Source organism: Acipenser ruthenus, chromosome 44 (genome assembly GCF_902713425.1).
Source record: "Acipenser ruthenus chromosome 44, fAciRut3.2 maternal haplotype, whole genome shotgun sequence".
Lineage (NCBI taxonomy): Eukaryota > Metazoa > Chordata > Actinopteri > Acipenseriformes > Acipenseridae > Acipenser > Acipenser ruthenus.
The window spans coordinates 5,883,797-5,893,460 of NC_081232.1; the positions used below are offsets into that span (position 1 = coordinate 5,883,797).

At 43.5% G+C, this 9,664-nt stretch overlaps 33 non-coding genes and 9 pseudogenes across 33 annotated transcripts; all 42 read left to right on the forward strand.

Annotated features, from left to right (window-relative positions):
- Window positions 1–113: 113 nt before the first annotated feature.
- Window positions 114–232, forward strand: LOC131710072 (5S ribosomal RNA). The gene has a single exon (XR_009311942.1). It is a non-coding gene; the product is annotated as a 5S ribosomal RNA (ribosomal RNA).
- Window positions 233–346: 114 nt separating this feature from the next.
- Window positions 347–465, forward strand: LOC131720439 (5S ribosomal RNA). The gene has a single exon (XR_009319336.1). It is a non-coding gene; the product is annotated as a 5S ribosomal RNA (ribosomal RNA).
- A 114-nt stretch (window positions 466–579) lies between these two features.
- Window positions 580–698, forward strand: LOC131720440 (5S ribosomal RNA). The gene has a single exon (XR_009319337.1). It is a non-coding gene; the product is annotated as a 5S ribosomal RNA (ribosomal RNA).
- Window positions 699–812: 114 nt separating this feature from the next.
- On the forward strand, window positions 813–941 carry LOC131713354 (5S ribosomal RNA; annotated as a pseudogene).
- Window positions 942–1,041: 100 nt separating this feature from the next.
- Window positions 1,042–1,160, forward strand: LOC131712611 (5S ribosomal RNA). The gene has a single exon (XR_009314502.1). It is a non-coding gene; the product is annotated as a 5S ribosomal RNA (ribosomal RNA).
- Window positions 1,161–1,274: 114 nt separating this feature from the next.
- Window positions 1,275–1,393, forward strand: LOC131714026 (5S ribosomal RNA; annotated as a pseudogene).
- A 114-nt stretch (window positions 1,394–1,507) lies between these two features.
- Window positions 1,508–1,626, forward strand: LOC131720442 (5S ribosomal RNA). Its single transcript, XR_009319339.1, has one exon. It is a non-coding gene; the product is annotated as a 5S ribosomal RNA (ribosomal RNA).
- A 114-nt stretch (window positions 1,627–1,740) lies between these two features.
- On the forward strand, window positions 1,741–1,859 carry LOC131720443 (5S ribosomal RNA). Its single transcript, XR_009319340.1, has one exon. It is a non-coding gene; the product is annotated as a 5S ribosomal RNA (ribosomal RNA).
- Window positions 1,860–1,973: 114 nt separating this feature from the next.
- On the forward strand, window positions 1,974–2,092 carry LOC131720444 (5S ribosomal RNA). The gene has a single exon (XR_009319341.1). It is a non-coding gene; the product is annotated as a 5S ribosomal RNA (ribosomal RNA).
- Window positions 2,093–2,192: 100 nt separating this feature from the next.
- On the forward strand, window positions 2,193–2,311 carry LOC131720445 (5S ribosomal RNA). The gene has a single exon (XR_009319342.1). It is a non-coding gene; the product is annotated as a 5S ribosomal RNA (ribosomal RNA).
- A 114-nt stretch (window positions 2,312–2,425) lies between these two features.
- LOC131720446 (5S ribosomal RNA) lies at window positions 2,426–2,544 on the forward strand. Its single transcript, XR_009319343.1, has one exon. It is a non-coding gene; the product is annotated as a 5S ribosomal RNA (ribosomal RNA).
- Window positions 2,545–2,644: 100 nt separating this feature from the next.
- On the forward strand, window positions 2,645–2,763 carry LOC131720797 (5S ribosomal RNA). Its single transcript, XR_009319694.1, has one exon. It is a non-coding gene; the product is annotated as a 5S ribosomal RNA (ribosomal RNA).
- A 114-nt stretch (window positions 2,764–2,877) lies between these two features.
- LOC131712122 (5S ribosomal RNA) lies at window positions 2,878–2,996 on the forward strand. Its single transcript, XR_009314011.1, has one exon. It is a non-coding gene; the product is annotated as a 5S ribosomal RNA (ribosomal RNA).
- A 114-nt stretch (window positions 2,997–3,110) lies between these two features.
- Window positions 3,111–3,229, forward strand: LOC131713700 (5S ribosomal RNA; annotated as a pseudogene).
- A 100-nt stretch (window positions 3,230–3,329) lies between these two features.
- Window positions 3,330–3,448, forward strand: LOC131720448 (5S ribosomal RNA). Its single transcript, XR_009319345.1, has one exon. It is a non-coding gene; the product is annotated as a 5S ribosomal RNA (ribosomal RNA).
- A 114-nt stretch (window positions 3,449–3,562) lies between these two features.
- LOC131712759 (5S ribosomal RNA) lies at window positions 3,563–3,681 on the forward strand. Its single transcript, XR_009314648.1, has one exon. It is a non-coding gene; the product is annotated as a 5S ribosomal RNA (ribosomal RNA).
- A 100-nt stretch (window positions 3,682–3,781) lies between these two features.
- Window positions 3,782–3,900, forward strand: LOC131711804 (5S ribosomal RNA). Its single transcript, XR_009313692.1, has one exon. It is a non-coding gene; the product is annotated as a 5S ribosomal RNA (ribosomal RNA).
- A 100-nt stretch (window positions 3,901–4,000) lies between these two features.
- Window positions 4,001–4,119, forward strand: LOC131720449 (5S ribosomal RNA). The gene has a single exon (XR_009319346.1). It is a non-coding gene; the product is annotated as a 5S ribosomal RNA (ribosomal RNA).
- Window positions 4,120–4,219: 100 nt separating this feature from the next.
- LOC131720450 (5S ribosomal RNA) lies at window positions 4,220–4,338 on the forward strand. The gene has a single exon (XR_009319347.1). It is a non-coding gene; the product is annotated as a 5S ribosomal RNA (ribosomal RNA).
- A 114-nt stretch (window positions 4,339–4,452) lies between these two features.
- Window positions 4,453–4,571, forward strand: LOC131720451 (5S ribosomal RNA). Its single transcript, XR_009319348.1, has one exon. It is a non-coding gene; the product is annotated as a 5S ribosomal RNA (ribosomal RNA).
- A 100-nt stretch (window positions 4,572–4,671) lies between these two features.
- Window positions 4,672–4,800, forward strand: LOC131713610 (5S ribosomal RNA; annotated as a pseudogene).
- A 114-nt stretch (window positions 4,801–4,914) lies between these two features.
- On the forward strand, window positions 4,915–5,033 carry LOC131720452 (5S ribosomal RNA). Its single transcript, XR_009319349.1, has one exon. It is a non-coding gene; the product is annotated as a 5S ribosomal RNA (ribosomal RNA).
- Window positions 5,034–5,147: 114 nt separating this feature from the next.
- Window positions 5,148–5,266, forward strand: LOC131712747 (5S ribosomal RNA). The gene has a single exon (XR_009314636.1). It is a non-coding gene; the product is annotated as a 5S ribosomal RNA (ribosomal RNA).
- Window positions 5,267–5,380: 114 nt separating this feature from the next.
- LOC131716140 (5S ribosomal RNA) lies at window positions 5,381–5,489 on the forward strand (annotated as a pseudogene).
- Window positions 5,490–5,589: 100 nt separating this feature from the next.
- On the forward strand, window positions 5,590–5,718 carry LOC131713611 (5S ribosomal RNA; annotated as a pseudogene).
- A 114-nt stretch (window positions 5,719–5,832) lies between these two features.
- On the forward strand, window positions 5,833–5,951 carry LOC131720453 (5S ribosomal RNA). Its single transcript, XR_009319350.1, has one exon. It is a non-coding gene; the product is annotated as a 5S ribosomal RNA (ribosomal RNA).
- Window positions 5,952–6,065: 114 nt separating this feature from the next.
- LOC131711746 (5S ribosomal RNA) lies at window positions 6,066–6,184 on the forward strand. The gene has a single exon (XR_009313634.1). It is a non-coding gene; the product is annotated as a 5S ribosomal RNA (ribosomal RNA).
- Window positions 6,185–6,298: 114 nt separating this feature from the next.
- Window positions 6,299–6,417, forward strand: LOC131720455 (5S ribosomal RNA). Its single transcript, XR_009319351.1, has one exon. It is a non-coding gene; the product is annotated as a 5S ribosomal RNA (ribosomal RNA).
- A 115-nt stretch (window positions 6,418–6,532) lies between these two features.
- LOC131713190 (5S ribosomal RNA) lies at window positions 6,533–6,651 on the forward strand. Its single transcript, XR_009315074.1, has one exon. It is a non-coding gene; the product is annotated as a 5S ribosomal RNA (ribosomal RNA).
- Window positions 6,652–6,751: 100 nt separating this feature from the next.
- LOC131720456 (5S ribosomal RNA) lies at window positions 6,752–6,870 on the forward strand. Its single transcript, XR_009319352.1, has one exon. It is a non-coding gene; the product is annotated as a 5S ribosomal RNA (ribosomal RNA).
- A 114-nt stretch (window positions 6,871–6,984) lies between these two features.
- Window positions 6,985–7,103, forward strand: LOC131720457 (5S ribosomal RNA). Its single transcript, XR_009319353.1, has one exon. It is a non-coding gene; the product is annotated as a 5S ribosomal RNA (ribosomal RNA).
- Window positions 7,104–7,203: 100 nt separating this feature from the next.
- On the forward strand, window positions 7,204–7,322 carry LOC131720458 (5S ribosomal RNA). Its single transcript, XR_009319354.1, has one exon. It is a non-coding gene; the product is annotated as a 5S ribosomal RNA (ribosomal RNA).
- A 114-nt stretch (window positions 7,323–7,436) lies between these two features.
- On the forward strand, window positions 7,437–7,555 carry LOC131720460 (5S ribosomal RNA). Its single transcript, XR_009319357.1, has one exon. It is a non-coding gene; the product is annotated as a 5S ribosomal RNA (ribosomal RNA).
- Window positions 7,556–7,669: 114 nt separating this feature from the next.
- On the forward strand, window positions 7,670–7,788 carry LOC131710633 (5S ribosomal RNA). The gene has a single exon (XR_009312515.1). It is a non-coding gene; the product is annotated as a 5S ribosomal RNA (ribosomal RNA).
- Window positions 7,789–7,888: 100 nt separating this feature from the next.
- LOC131720461 (5S ribosomal RNA) lies at window positions 7,889–8,007 on the forward strand. Its single transcript, XR_009319358.1, has one exon. It is a non-coding gene; the product is annotated as a 5S ribosomal RNA (ribosomal RNA).
- Window positions 8,008–8,107: 100 nt separating this feature from the next.
- Window positions 8,108–8,216, forward strand: LOC131715237 (5S ribosomal RNA; annotated as a pseudogene).
- A 114-nt stretch (window positions 8,217–8,330) lies between these two features.
- Window positions 8,331–8,449, forward strand: LOC131720462 (5S ribosomal RNA). The gene has a single exon (XR_009319359.1). It is a non-coding gene; the product is annotated as a 5S ribosomal RNA (ribosomal RNA).
- Window positions 8,450–8,549: 100 nt separating this feature from the next.
- LOC131715346 (5S ribosomal RNA) lies at window positions 8,550–8,658 on the forward strand (annotated as a pseudogene).
- Window positions 8,659–8,772: 114 nt separating this feature from the next.
- Window positions 8,773–8,891, forward strand: LOC131720463 (5S ribosomal RNA). Its single transcript, XR_009319360.1, has one exon. It is a non-coding gene; the product is annotated as a 5S ribosomal RNA (ribosomal RNA).
- A 115-nt stretch (window positions 8,892–9,006) lies between these two features.
- Window positions 9,007–9,115, forward strand: LOC131715238 (5S ribosomal RNA; annotated as a pseudogene).
- Window positions 9,116–9,215: 100 nt separating this feature from the next.
- Window positions 9,216–9,334, forward strand: LOC131711482 (5S ribosomal RNA). Its single transcript, XR_009313368.1, has one exon. It is a non-coding gene; the product is annotated as a 5S ribosomal RNA (ribosomal RNA).
- A 114-nt stretch (window positions 9,335–9,448) lies between these two features.
- Window positions 9,449–9,567, forward strand: LOC131720775 (5S ribosomal RNA). The gene has a single exon (XR_009319671.1). It is a non-coding gene; the product is annotated as a 5S ribosomal RNA (ribosomal RNA).
- The last annotated feature ends 97 nt before the right edge of the window (window positions 9,568–9,664 follow it).

Here is a 9,664-nt window from a genome sequence, read left to right on the forward strand (position 1 = left end):
TACATTTTTGTAATTACATTTTACAATTGAAATGTGTGGAGGACAAAAGGAAATTTTGGAGGAATCACCCCCAGCTCACTAAACATAAAAGTCATGAAAGCAGAAATGCAATCGCCTGCGGCCACACCACCTTGAATAAGCCTGATCTCGTCTGATCTCAGAAGCTAAGCAGTGTTGGGCTTGGTTAGTACTTGGATGGGAGACCACCTGGGAATATCAAGTGCTGCAGGCATTACATTTTTGTAATTACATTTTACAATTGAAATGTGTGGAGGACAAAAGGAAATTTTGGAGGAATCACCCCCAGCTCACTAAACATAAAAGTCATGAAAGCAGAAATGCAATCGCCTGCGGCCACACCACCTTGAATAAGCCTGATCTCGTCTGATCTCAGAAGCTAAGCAATGTTGGGCTTGGTTAGTACTTGGATGGGAGACCACCTGGGAATATCAAGTGCTGCAGGCATTACATTTTAGTAATTACATTTTACAATTGAAATGTGTGGAGGACAAAAGGAAATTTTGGAGGAATCACCCCCAGCTCACTAAACATAAAAGTCATGAAAGCAGAAATGCAATCGCCTGCGGCCACACCACCTTGAATAAGCCTGATCTCGTCTGATCTCAGAAGCTAAGCAATGTTGGGCTTGGTTAGTACTTGGATGGGAGACCACCTGGGAATATCAAGTGCTGCAGGCATTACATTTCTGTAATTACATTTTACAATTGAAATGTGTGGAGGACAAAAGGAAATTTTGGAGGAATCACCCCCAGCTCACTAAACATAAAAGTCATGAAAGCAGAAATGCAATCGCCTGCGGCCACACCACCTTGAATAAGCCTGATCTCGCCTGATCTCGTCTGATCTCAGAAGCTAAGCAATGTTGGGCTTGGTTAGTACTTGGATGGGAGACCACCTGGGAATATCAAGTGCTGCAGGCATTACATTTTACAATTGAAATGTGTGGAGGACAAAAGGAAATTTTGGAGGAATCACCCCCAGCTCACTAAACATAAAAGTCATGAAAGCAGAAATGCAATCGCCTGCGGCCACACCACCTTGAATAAGCCTGATCTCGTCTGATCTCAGAAGCTAAGCAATGTTGGGCTTGGTTAGTACTTGGATGGGAGACCACCTGGTAATATCAAGTGCTGCAGGCATTACATTTTTGTAATTACATTTTACAATTGAAATGTGTGGAGGACAAAAGGAAATTTTGGAGGAATCACCCCCAGCTCACTAAACATAAAAGTCATGAAAGCAGAAATGCAATCGCCTGAGGCCACACCACCTTGAATAAGCCTGATCTCGTCTGATCTCAGAAGCTAAGCAATGTTGGGCTTGGTTAGTACTTGGATGGGAGACCACCTGGGACTATCAAGTGCTGCAGGCATTACATTTTAGTAATTACATTTTACAATTGAAATGTGTGGAGGACAAAAGGAAATTTTGGAGGAATCACCCCCAGCTCACTAAACATAAAAGTCATGAAAGCAGAAATGCAATCGCCTGCGGCCACACCACCTTGAATAAGCCTGATCTCGTCTGATCTCAGAAGCTAAGCAATGTTGGGCTTGGTTAGTACTTGGATGGGAGACCACCTGGGAATATCAAGTGCTGCAGGCATTACATTTTAGTAATTACATTTTACAATTGAAATGTGTGGAGGACAAAAGGAAATTTTGGAGGAATCACCCCCAGCTCACTAAACATAAAAGTCATGAAAGCAGAAATGCAATCGCCTGCGGCCACACCACCTTGAATAAGCCTGATCTCGTCTGATCTCAGAAGCTAAGCAATGTTGGGCTTGGTTAGTACTTGGATGGGAGACCACCTGGGAATATCAAGTGCTGCAGGCATTACATTTTAGTAATTACATTTTACAATTGAAATGTGTGGAGGACAAAAGGAAATTTTGGAGGAATCACCCCCAGCTCACTAAACATAAAAGTCATGAAAGCAGAAATGCAATCGCCTGCGGCCACACCACCTTGAATAAGCCTGATCTCGTCTGATCTCAGAAGCTAAGCAATGTTGGGCTTGGTTAGTACTTGGATGGGAGACCACCTGGGAATATCAAGTGCTGCAGGCATTACATTTTACAATTGAAATGTGTGGAGGACAAAAGGAAATTTTGGAGGAATCACCCCCAGCTCACTAAACATAAAAGTCATGAAAGCAGAAATGCAATCGCCTGCGGCCACACCACCTTGAATAAGCCTGATCTCGTCTGATCTCAGAAGCTAAGCAATGTTGGGCTTGGTTAGTACTTGGATGGGAGACCACCTGGGAATATCAAGTGCTGCAGGCATTACATTTTTGTAATTACATTTTACAATTGAAATGTGTGGAGGACAAAAGGAAATTTTGGAGGAATCACCCCCAGCTCACTAAACATAAAAGTCATGAAAGCAGAAATGCAATCGCCTGCGGCCACACCACCTTGAATAAGCCTGATCTCGTCTGATCTCAGAAGCTAAGCAATGTTGGGCTTGGTTAGTACTTGGATGGGAGACCACCTGGGAATATCAAGTGCTGCAGGCATTACATTTTACAATTGAAATGTGTGGAGGACAAAAGGAAATTTTGGAGGAATCACCCCCAGCTCACTAAACATAAAAGTCATGAAAGCAGAAATGCAATCGCCTGCGGCCACACCACCTTGAATAAGCCTGATCTCGTCTGATCTCAGAAGCTAAGCAATGTTGGGCTTGGTTAGTACTTGGATGGGAGACCACGTGGGAATATCAAGTGCTGCAGGCATTACATTTTTGTAATTACATTTTACAATTGAAATGTGTGGAGGACAAAAGGAAATTTTGGAGGAATCACCCCCAGCTCACTAAACATAAAAGTCATGAAAGCAGAAATGCAATCGCCTGCGGCCACACCACCTTGAATAAGCCTGATCTCGTCTGATCTCAGAAGCTAAGCAATGTTGGGCTTGGTTAGTTCTTGGATGGGAGACCACCTGGGAATATCAAGTGCTGCAGGCATTACATTTTTGTAATTACATTTTACAATTGAAATGTGTGGAGGACAAAAGGAAATTTTGGAGGAATCACCCCCAGCTCACTAAACATAAAAGTCATGAAAGCAGAAATGCAATCGCCTGCGGCCACACCACCTTGAATAAGCCTGATCTCGTCTGATCTCAGAAGCTAAGCAATGTTGTTCTTGGTTAGTACTTGGATGGGAGACCACCTGGGAATATCAAGTGCTGCAGGCATTACATTTTACAATTGAAATGTGTGGAGGACAAAAGGAAATTTTGGAGGAATCACCCCCTGCTCACTAAACATAAAAGTCATGAAAGCAGAAATGCAATCGCCTGCGGCCACACCACCTTGAATAAGCCTGATCTCGTCTGATCTCAGAAGCTAAGCAATGTTGGGCTTGGTTAGTACTTGGATGGGAGACCACCTGGGAATATCAAGTGCTGCAGGCATTACATTTTAGTAATTACATTTTACAATTGAAATGTGTGGAGGACAAAAGGAAATTTTGGAGGAATCACCCCCAGCTCACTAAACATAAAAGTCATGAAAGCAGAACAGCAATCGCCTGCGGCCACACCACCTTGAATTAGCCTGATCTCGTCTGATCTCCGAAGCTAAGCAATGTTGGGCTTGGTTAGTACTTGGATGGGAGACCACCTGGGAATATCAAGTGCTGCAGGCATTACATTTTACAATTGAAATGTGTGGAGGACAAAAGGAAATTTTGGAGGAATCACCCCCAGCTCACTAAACATAAAAGTCATGAAAGCAGAAATGCAATCGCCTGCGGCCACACCACCTTGAATAAGCCTGATCTCGTCTGATCTCCGAAGCTAAGCAATGTTGGGCTTGGTTAGTACTTGGATGGGAGACCACCTGGGAATATCAAGTGCTGCAGGCATTACATTTTACAATTGAAATGTGTGGAGGACAAAAGGAAATTTTGGAGGAATCAGCCCCAGCTCACTAAACATAAAAGTCATGAAAGCAGAAATGCAATCGCCTGCGGCCACACCACCTTGAATAAGCCTGATCTCGTCTGATCTCAGAAGCTAAGCAATGTTGGGCTTGGTTAGTACTTGGATGGGAGACCACCTGGGAATATCAAGTGCTGCAGGCATTACATTTTACAATTGAAATGTGTGGAGGACAAAAGGAAATTTTGGAGGAATCACCCCCAGCTCACTAAACATAAAAGTCATGAAAGCAGAAATGCGATCGCCTGCGGCCACACCACCTTGAATAAGCCTGATCTCGTCTGATCTCAGAAGCTAAGCAATGTTGGGCTTGGTTAGTACTTGGATGGGAGACCACCTGGGAATATCAAGTGCTGCAGGCATTACATTTTTGTAATTACATTTTACAATTGAAATGTGTGGAGGACAAAAGGAAATTTTGGAGGAATCACCCCCAGCTCACTAAACATAAAAGTCATGAAAGCAGAAATACAATCGCCTGCGGCCACACCACCTTGAATAAGCCTGATCTCGTCTGATCTCAGAAGCTAAGCAATGTTGGGCTTGGTTAGTACTTGGATGGGAGACCACCTGGGAATATCAAGTGCTGCAGGCATTACATTTTACAATTGAAATGTGTGGACGACAAAAGGAAATTTTGGAGCAATCACCCCCAGCTCACTAAACATAAAAGTCATGAAAGCAGAAATGCAATCGCCTGCGGCCACACCACCTTGAATAAGCCTGATCTCGTCTGATCTCGTCTGATCTCAGAAGCTAAGCAATGTTGGGCTTGGTTAGTACTTGGATGGGAGACCACCTGGGAATATCAAGTGCTGCAGGCATTACATTTTTGTAATTACATTTTACAATTGAAATGTGTGGAGGACAAAAGGAAATTTTGGAGGAATCACCCCCAGCTCACTAAACATAAAAGTCATGAAAGCAGAAATGCAATCGCCTGCGGCCACACCACCTTGAATAAGCCTGATCTCGTCTGATCTCAGAAGCTAAGCAATGTTGGGCTTGGTTAGTACTTGGATGGGAGACCACCTGGGAATATCAAGTGCTGCAGGCATTACATTTTTGTAATTACATTTTACAATTGAAATGTGTGGAGGACAAAAGGAAATTTTGGAGGAATCACCCCCAGCTCACTAAACATAAAAGTCATGAAAGCAGAAATACAATCGCCTGCGGCCACACCACCTTGAATAAGCCTGATCTCGTCTGATCTCAGAAGCTAAGCAATGTTGGGCTTGGTTAGTACTTGGATGGGAGACCACCTGGGAATATAAAGTGCTGCAGGCATTACATTTTTGTAATTACATTTTACAATTGAAATGTGTGGAGGACAAAAGGAAATTTTGGAGGAATCACCCCCAGCTCACTAAACATAAAAGTCATGAAAGCAGAAACGCAATCGCCTGCGGCCACACCACCTTGAATAAGCCTGATCTCAGAAGCTAAGCAATGTTTGGCTTGGTTAGTACTTGGATGGGAGACCACCTGGGAATATCAAGTGCTGCAGGCATTACATTTTACAATTGAAATGTGTGGACGACAAAAGGAAATTTTGGAGGAATCACCCCCAGCTCACTAAACATAAAAGTCATGAAAGCAGAAATGCAATCGCCTGCGGCCACACCACCTTGAATAAGCCTGATCTCGTCTGATCTCGTCTGATCTCAGAAGCTAAGCAATGTTGGGCTTGGTTAGTACTTGGATGGGAGACCACCTGGGAATATCAAGTGCTGCAGGCATTACATTTTTGTAATTACATTTTACAATTGAAATGTGTGGAGGACAAAAGGAAATTTTGGAGGAATCACCCCCAGCTCACTAAACATAAAAGTCATGAAAGCAGAAATGCAATCGCCTGCGGCCACACCACCTTGAATAAGCCTGATCTCGTCTGATCTCAGAAGCTAAGCAATGTTGGGCTTGGTTAGTACTTGGATGGGAGACCACCTGGGAATATCAAGTGCTGCAGGCATTACATTTTAGTAATTACATTTTACAATTGAAATGTGTGGAGGACAAAAGGAAATTTTGGAGGAATCACCCCCAGCTCACTAAACATAAAAGTCATGAAACCAGAAATGCAATCGCCTGCGGCCACACCACCTTCAATAAGCCTGATCTCGTCTGATCTCAGAAGCTAAGCAATGTTGGGCTTGGTTAGTACTTGGATGGGAGACCACCTGGGAATATCAAGTGCTGCAGGCATTACATTTTTGTAATTACATTTTACAATTGAAATGTGTGGAGGACAAAAGGAAATTTTGGAGGAATCACCCCCAGCTCACTAAACATAAAAGTCATGAAAGCAGAAATGCAATCGCCTGCGGCCACACCACCTTGAATAAGCCTGATCTCGTCTGATCTCAGAAGCTAAGCAATGTTGGGCTTGGTTAGTACTTGGATGGGAGACCACCTGGGAATATCAAGTGCTGCAGGCATTACATTTTTTGTAATTACATTTTACAATTGAAATGTGTGGAGGACAAAAGGAAATTTTGGAGGAATCACCCCCAGCTCACTAAACATAAAAGTCATGAAAGCAGAAATGCAATCGCCTGCGGCCACACCACCTTGAATAAGCCTGATCTCGTCTTATCTCAGAAGCTAAGCAATGTTGGGCTTGGTTAGTACTTGGATGGGAGACCACCTGGGAATATCAAGTGCTGCAGGCATTACATTTTACAATTGAAATGTGTGGAGGACAAAAGGAAATTTTGGAGGAATCACCCCCAGCTCACTAAACATAAAAGTCATGAAAGCAGAAATGCAATCGCCTGCGGCCACACCACCTTGAATAAGCCTGATCTCGTCTGATCTCAGAAGCTAAGCAATGTTGGGCTTGGTTAGTACTTGGATGGGAGACCACCTGGGAATATCAAGTGCTGCAGGCATTACGTTTTTGTAATTACATTTTACAATTGAAATGTGTGGAGGACAAAAGGAAATTTTGGAGGAATCACCCCCAGCTCACTAAACATAAAAGTCATGAAAGCAGAAATGCAATCGCCTGCGGCCACACCACCTTGAATAAGCCTGATCTCGTCTGATCTCAGAAGCTAAGCAATGTTGGGCTTGGTTAGTACTTGGATGGGAGACCACCTGGGAATATCAAGTGCTGCAGGCATTACATTTTACAATTGAAATGTGTGGAGGACAAAAGGAAATTTTGGAGGAATCACCCCCAGCTCACTAAACATAAAAGTCATGAAAGCAGAAATGCAATCGCCTGCGGCCACACCACCTTGAATAAGCCTGATCTCGTCTGATCTCAGAAGCTAAGCAATGTTGGGCTTGGTTAGTACTTGGATGGGAGACCACCTGGGAATATCAAGTGCTGCAGGCATTACATTTTTGTAATTACATTTTACAATTGAAATGTGTGGAGGACAAAAGGAAATTTTGGAGGAATCACCCCCAGCTCACTAAACATAAAAGTCATGAAAGCAGAAATGCAATCGCCTGCGGCCACACCACCTTGAATAAGCCTGATCTCGTCTGATCTCAGAAGCTAAGCAATGTTGGGCTTGGTTAGTACTTGGATGGGAGACCACCTGGGAATATCAAGTGCTGCAGGCATTACATTTTTGTAATTACATTTTACAATTGAAATGTGTGGAGGACAAAAGGAAATTTTGGAGGAATCACCCCCAGCTCACTAAACATAAAAGTCATGAAAGCAGAAATGCAATCGCCAGCGGCCACACCACCTTGAATAAGCCTGATCTCGTCTGATCTCAGAAGCTAAGCAATGTTGGGCTTGGTTAGTACTTGGATGGGAGACCACCTGGGAATATCAAGTGCTGCAGGCATTACATTTTACAATTGAAATGTGTGGAGGACAAAAGGAAATTTTGGAGGAATCACCCCCAGCTCACTAAACATAAAAGTCATGAAAGCAGAAATGCAATAGCCTGCGGCCACACCACCTTGAATAAGCCTGATCTCGTCTGATCTCAGAAGCTAAGCAATGTTGGGCTTGGTTAGTACTTGGATGGGAGACCACCTGGGAATATCAAGTGCTGCAGGCATTACATTTTACAATTGAAATGTGTGGAGGACAAAAGGAAATTTTGGAGGAATCACCCCCAGCTCACTAAACATAAAAGTCATGAAAGCAGAAATGCAATCGCCTGCGGCCACACCACCTTGAATAAGCCTGATCTCAGAAGCTAAGCAATGTTGGGCTTGGTTAGTACTTGGATGGGAGACCACCTGGGAATATCAAGTGCTGCAGGCATTACATTTTAGTAATTACATTTTACAATTGAAATGTGTGGAGGACAAAAGGAAATTTTGGAGGAATCACCCCCAGCTCACTAAACATAAAAGTCATGAAAGCAGAAATGCAATCGCCTGCGGCCACACCACCTTGAATAAGCCTGATCTCGTCTGATCTCAGAAGCTAAGCAATGTTGGGCTTGGTTAGTACTTGGATGGGAGACCACCTGGGAATATCAAGTGCTGCAGGCATTACATTTTACAATTGAAATGTGTGGAGGACAAAAGGAAATTTTGGAGGAATCACCCCCAGCTCACTAAACATAAAAGTCATGAAAGCAGAAATGCAATCGCCTGCGGCCACACCACCTTGAATAAGCCTGACCTCAGAAGCTAAGCAATGTTGGGCTTGGTTAGTACTTGGATGGGAGACCACCTGGGAATATCAAGTGCTGCAGGCATTACATTTTAGTAATTACATTTTACAATTGAAATGTGTGGAGGACAAAAGGAAATTTTGGAGGAATCACCCCCAGCTCACTAAACATAAAAGTCATGAAAGCAGAAATGCAATCGCCTGCGGCCACACCACCTTGAATAAGCCTGATCTCGTCTGATCTCAGAAGCTAAGCAATGTTGGGCTTGGTTAGTACTTGGATGGGAGACCACCTGGGAATATCAAGTGCTGCAGGCATTACATTTTTTGTAATTACATTTTACAATTGAAATGTGTGGAGGACAAAAGGAAATTTTGGAGGAATCACCCCCAGCTCACTAAACATAAAAGTCATGAAAGCAGAAATGCAATCGCCTGCGGCCACACCACCTTGAATAAGCCTGATCTCAGAAGCTAAGCAATGTTGGGCTTGGTTAGTACTTGGATGGGAGACCACCTGGGAATATCAAGTGCTGCAGGCATTACATTTTACAATTGAAATGTGTGGAGGACAAAAGGAAATTTTGGAGGAATCACCCCCAGCTCACTAAACATAAAAGTCATGAAAGCAGAAATGCAATCGCCTGCGGCCACACCACCTTGAATAAGCCTGATCTCGTCTGCTCTCAGAAGCTAAGCAATGTTGGGCTTGGTTAGTACTTGGATGGGAGACCACCTGGGAATATCAAGTGCTGCAGGCATTACATTTTTGTAATTACATTTTACAATTGAAATGTGTGGAGGACAAAAGGAAATTTTGGAGGAATCACCCCCAGCTCACTAAACATAAAAGTCATGAAAGCAGAAATGCAATCGCCTGCGGCCACACCACCTTGAATAAGCCTGATCTCGTCTGATCTCAGAAGCTAAGCAATGTTGGGCTTGTTTAGTACTTGGATGGGAGACCACCTGGGAATATCAAGTGCTGCAGGCATTACATTTTACAATTGAAATGTGTGGAGGACAAAAGGAAATTTTGGAGGAATCACCCCCAGCTCACTAAACATAAAAGTCATGAAAGCAGAAATGCA